This window comes from Lolium perenne, chromosome 6, assembly GCF_019359855.2.
Source record: "Lolium perenne isolate Kyuss_39 chromosome 6, Kyuss_2.0, whole genome shotgun sequence".
NCBI classification, from domain to species: Eukaryota; Viridiplantae; Streptophyta; class Magnoliopsida; order Poales; family Poaceae; genus Lolium; species Lolium perenne.
The window spans coordinates 156,030,003-156,035,534 of record NC_067249.2 but is presented as its reverse complement, the minus strand read 5'-3'; the positions used below and the strand labels follow the sequence as shown (position 1 = coordinate 156,035,534).

At 39.8% G+C, this 5,532-nt stretch overlaps 1 long non-coding RNA gene across 5 annotated transcripts; it reads left to right on the top strand.

The window, feature by feature from the left end:
* The first annotated feature begins 640 nt into the window (after window positions 1–640).
* LOC127307133 (uncharacterized) lies at window positions 641–4,251 on the top strand. 5 transcript variants are annotated; one of them, XR_011747362.1, is made up of 7 exons: window positions 641–737; window positions 881–1,029; window positions 1,324–1,461; window positions 1,706–1,817; window positions 1,996–2,103; window positions 2,358–2,653; window positions 3,760–4,240. It is a non-coding gene; the product is annotated as an uncharacterized lncRNA (long non-coding RNA). The 5 variants fall into 5 exon arrangements; XR_011747361.1 differs by lacking the exon at window positions 641–737 and having other exon boundaries at window positions 774–1,029; window positions 2,358–3,288; window positions 3,760–4,251; XR_011747360.1 differs by lacking the exon at window positions 641–737 and having other exon boundaries at window positions 774–1,029; window positions 3,760–4,239.
* The last annotated feature ends 1,281 nt before the right edge of the window (window positions 4,252–5,532 follow it).

The following is a 5,532-nucleotide window of genomic DNA, read 5'->3' as shown; positions in this document are numbered from 1 at the left end:
AGGACGCTCCACGATAGCCAACTGGCGCTCTTCATCGTGAGTCATTCGATCTAGGAGCGCAGCCCGCGTCAATCCCCGCCGTTCGTCCACTCCCAGTTCCCCTCAACGCGGGGTAAAACCCTAGCCCCGAGCCGCCGCCAGCCTCATTCTCTTCCTCGTTTGTTCCTCTCTCCCACGGCCCGCGTTGTTTTCCTCCTTCTATTGCGATGCCACCCCGACCTGCCTCCATGGAACGCCCCACCTCTCCTCCTCCATCCTTCTCCCTCGATGAGCTCGCACTACCCCCTCGCTCTGCCTCTCCTTCGTGCTCGGTGGGCCGAACACACGTGGCCGTGGCGGTAAGCTAAGCTTCGTCTGTAGCAGCTATGAGTTTCCTTCTCTTTTACTTCTTCCTTTGAATATCCCGTTTCTCTTGTTTCCAGACCAGTGGAGGAGAACAACTAACCAACTAGAAAAGCAGCAGGACCGGCAGCGACAAATATTCCTTCAAGGCACCGCAACAGTCAGGTGATTCCCCAAATCTCATCTCCTAGAACAACGTCTTTTCTCCGAATTTTCCATTTCAGCGTTCGATCTGTTTTTCTTTGTTTTCCCCTCTCCTCAATCCTTTACACAACCTGATTTGTGCATCGTTTCAGCAGGATCAGAAGGTTGTTTTACTTGATGGAGGTGCACACCGTTCAGACTTCAGAGTATGCAGACAAGACAAGCAATGAACTTCAATTTTATTTTCCCACGTGGGTGCTCCAGTGACCATGATAAGTTGTGTTTAGCTTGCTACGTCCTGGGTACAGTGTGTACAGGAAATTAATCTTTAGACCGACTGATTTCACACAAATAATTGATGCAAAAAATCTTTGGCATATAATTTTTGTGTTAGGGCCCTCTACATGTTTGTTGTTATGCTTCATACAGCTGAATCTATTTGCTTGATGTTTTTTTGACTGCCTACACATGCTCATAGACAGCGCACGTCACTGGCGAGCAAATGCAATCGTGGCCCATGGGTGCACTTGGGTGGTCATTGTGGTGAGCTCTCTGTCTCTCCCTCTTATTCAATTTTCTTTTCAGCCATGGCTTAAGTGACATTTAGTTGTTAATTAGAATTTATGATTGATTTGTGACTTTGTTAGAGCGTTTTTCGCTCCTGGCGGTATAATTAGACAGCCTGAGTAATCACGCAAAATATTTTGTCGCTTATGATGTCGTTGAATCTTTTTTGCTTGCTTAACCGTACAAACAAATAATTGTACAGAAGCTCTAAAATACTGAAATGTGTGGCATCATCACTTTGTAGAACTTCAAGTTTGGTTCACTTTGTAGGTTGGCTGCGGAGCATCAGTGAAGTGTAAAATTTCCAGATAAGACAATAGATAATGAGCTATCTTCAGAAATCTGTAGAAAAGCAATATCTGAGCTCGAAGAAACCAATTGGCATGAACGGATAAAATTTAAAACTAGGTAAGATGATGGTTCCATTTGTTTTTATGTACGATGCAAAAAAAAAGTGAACCAATCAGGATACACCTTGGATTTCATATTTCATTCACTGTATCATATTCCACATGTTGCCATAGGCATTCATGCATTGGCCGTCCGTGTAAGGAGTATCATACGCCTCATACACTGTCTGAATTTGTTAAAAAACCATCTACTTACACAGATGATGTTCACAAACTCGACCTCATGATTTCTCTGTATCTAGACCTAGCTGAAACTTGATGAGATCCGCATGACAGAAACTGTATGTGTAGCAAAGTTTGGATGAGAATGTTCAATTAGTTGGAATTCAGGTGGCTCCCTATGTGGGAATTGAGGTAATTAATTTAAAAGATTTACATGTTATTTTCATGAAAATTTGGTCAAATATTTTCTCTATTTGCATACTGTTCTAGGACTGTCTGCTTTATTTGCTTCCCACAATAAATAAATTTGTTAACCTGCCACCATGAAATTTTTGTTCTGGTAAGAATCTAACCTTTTGTTCTTTTGCAGGTGATCAGAAGTTCATGAAAATTTTAAGAAATGGGTTTGGATGATGTAAGCTTCCCTGTTCATTGCCAGCCCACCTGATCCTCCAGAAATGATTACAGACCAGACAAGGTATTCTTACATACTATTTTCTTGCAACGTACAATCTACCTGTCTTATTTTGCTTCTTCAGTTCTTCTTGAAAAATCATGTTGATCATGGTCCACGTTTTCTATTATAGCTCATAATTAGGGGTAACAATAAATAGGTCAGGGTACTATGACTTTATAGTGGTAGCATTTTCCTTTTTCTGCATTTGAAGGAATGCATACAATGTTGTTATTCCATAACTTCTTGATTCATACGACACAAAGAACAAAATTTAGATATGGCCAAAGATCATCCTAGGAGTGGTGGGGCACTCCAAATTGTTTTGAGTTCATCTAATTGCTTATTGACCGGGGTTTCTTTAAACATTTTGCTTCTGTTCATACATCGATTCTGGGATAATCAGGTCTGGAGAAACTACCTTCTGCACCACTATTAACTCTGTTAAATTTGTGCGTCTGCTCCTATATATCTAATAATGCCAAGATTGTCTTGTCATGTCCATCAGATACTTGACATAGTTCCAATCGCGTGTGTACGTCTTCCTTAAATGGCTTTTTTCGAAGAAGCTCAGGTAAATTATTGTTCATGTGAGAACGGTGTAGGTACATTGGTGCACTGCTCTGCTGCTCTAAACATTTTTATTCTTCCATTGACAGAATGCCATATATAGTATAGGTACATTGGTACAACGACATTCCTTCCAATTTATTGTAATTCTTGCTACAATATGTATTAGCAGTATTGTTAAAAGATTATATGATAATCTATTTCAGAGAGACTCTAATGCATACTAATGATACATTTTTCATCTTAGGGTGTATCCATAGCATTTATCTCCATTGTAGAAAATGTTTGGGGTAGTTACATTCCTGAGTATTTAGAGATAAATAAGACGCTGCAAGATTGTTGCCTCTACCAGATATAGGTTATGAACACTAGGACAATTGGATGGTAGAGGTCCGACCAGAGTATAATGAAGTTTCTAAAAAGAAAAGGAATGTGAGCTCCTACCTGCTTCATCATAAGATTCCCTTGTACTAACTTTCTTAAGTTAGTCTTGCACCATATTCATTTTCTACAATGCCTTTCGGCCTTCTCTTTTTTAGGCTGGAGATAGATTTGATGTATCTTCCATCTCTCCATAGTCTGCCAACGGGTGTCGTATTTGGGGCGATGATTAGCCCTTCATAAGTCTAATTATTCTAGGTAATAGGATGAAGTAAGGATCTATGTTCACCATGGTGCCATACATAATTTAGCACCACATTTCATTATTTTTATGTAAGGTACTTCATCTTTCATGATGCGCAGACTTGAGTTGATTTACCTTCTTGGGCCGAAAAAACCACATTGTTCTATTATTGAAGAATGTTATGTGAACTGAATGAACTTGTTTTCCTCTATTGCTCATTATGTTTTAATATCCGCATTGAGTTGGGTTCAACTCTCTTTTGCATTCTAATTTCTGTTAGAAAGGGTTACACCTATTTTGATATTAAACAAAACTTTTGCACATGCTTATCGTCATGTTAGTTATTTATATAGCTCATTTAGGATGAATTATTTCATTGATGAAACTATTATCATGCTTATTGCCTACTCATTTTATTATTATTTCGGTCGTAATTAGAGATCACACCATTTACAGAGGCCTTTCTCTTTTCCCTTTTTTGGCAGAATTAATCGATGATGATAGGATGACATGACAGTTTCCTGGTAAGACGACCATGCGGATTTGCATGCCAAGGTCCAAGACATGTACCTCCCATGACTTGATGAAGCATCTGAGAGCTTTCACATCGAAGACTGGACAGGAGTAGCATGCCAACAGGAAAATTGTGAACAAAGAGAACTGCGACGGTCCCTCAGAAGAATTGATCAAGCATACGACAAAAAGGAACCAACAGAAAATGAAATTGGACAGTGATTGGGATGATGAGATTGGGCTGCTACCGTATGGCAAGGAGGACGGTTTTCTGGTAACAGGTACTACTTAAGGTAGATTTAGATTAATCCACGTTCATTAAAAAGACTCCAGCTAAGCTGTGTGTAGCTGTGTAGGGGTGTATATGGGTGTATGAGTTGTAACCTAGCCACTAGACGAAAAATCATGAACAGGGGATGTAACATGTAACGTTTGCTTTTCCTACAGCCTGATTGACTATTGCTTTTCCCGTAACCTGTATTTTTTCGTATTGACGAGGGCAGCGTTAGGGGTAGGAGTGGTGAAAAAACAGACAAACATACTATAAAATAAAATATGACTGCTATTGGGACGGGATTGGACAGCCACCGTACGGTGAGGAGGCGCCCCATGGGGCGCCCCAACCACTAGTGGCTATAAAGAAAGAACTTCTTGGGAGATAACCCATGTGTTTATTTTGCTACAGTACTTTTGTTTTATATTTGAGTCTTGGAAGTTGTTACTACTGTAGCAACCTCTCCTTATCTTATTTTATTGCATTGTTGTGCCAAGTAAAGTCTTTGATAGTAAGGTTAATACTAGATTTGGATTACTGCGCAGAAACAGATTTCTGTCTGTCACGAATCTGGGCAGAATTCTCTGTAAGTAACTCAGAAAAATCTGCCAATTTACGTGCGTGATCCACAGATATGTACGCAACTTTCATTCAATTTGAGCTTTTTCATCTGAGCAAGTCTGGTGCCACTTTAAAATTCGTCTTTACGGACTGTTCTGTTTTGACAGATTCTGCCTTTTATTTCGCATTGCCCCTTTTGCTGTGTTGGATGGATTTCTTTGTTCCATTGACTTCCAGTAGCTTTGTGCAATGTCCAGAAGTGTTAAGAATGATTATGTCACCTCTGAACATGTAAATTTTTATTGTGCACTAACCCTCTAATGAGTTGTTTCGAGTTTGGTGTGGAGGAAGTTTTCAAGGGTCAAGAGAGGAGGATGATATACTATGATCAAGAAGAGTGAAAGCTCTAAGCTTGGGGATGCCCCGGTGGTTCACCCCTGCATATTTCAAGAAGACTCAAGCGTCTAAGCTTGGGGATGCCCAAGGCATCCCCTTCTTCATCGACAACTTATCAGGTTTCTTCTCTTGAAACTATATTTTTATTCGGTCACATCTTATGTACTTTACTTGGAGCGTCTGTTTGTTTTTGTTTATGTTTGAATAAGTTCATCCTTGTGTGGGAGAGAGACACGCTCCGCTGGTTCGTATGAACACATGTGTTCTTAGCTTTATTCTTAATGTTCATGGCGAAGGTTGAAACTGCTTTGTTAATTGTTATATGGTTGGAATCGGGAAATGCTACATGTAGTAATTCTAAAATGTCTTGGATAATGTGATACTTGGCAATTGTTGTGCTCATGTTTAAGCTCTTGCATCATATACTTTGCACCTATTAACGAAGAAATACATAGAGCCTGCTAAAATTTGGTTTGCATATTTGGTCTCTCTAAAGTCTAGATAATTTCTAGTT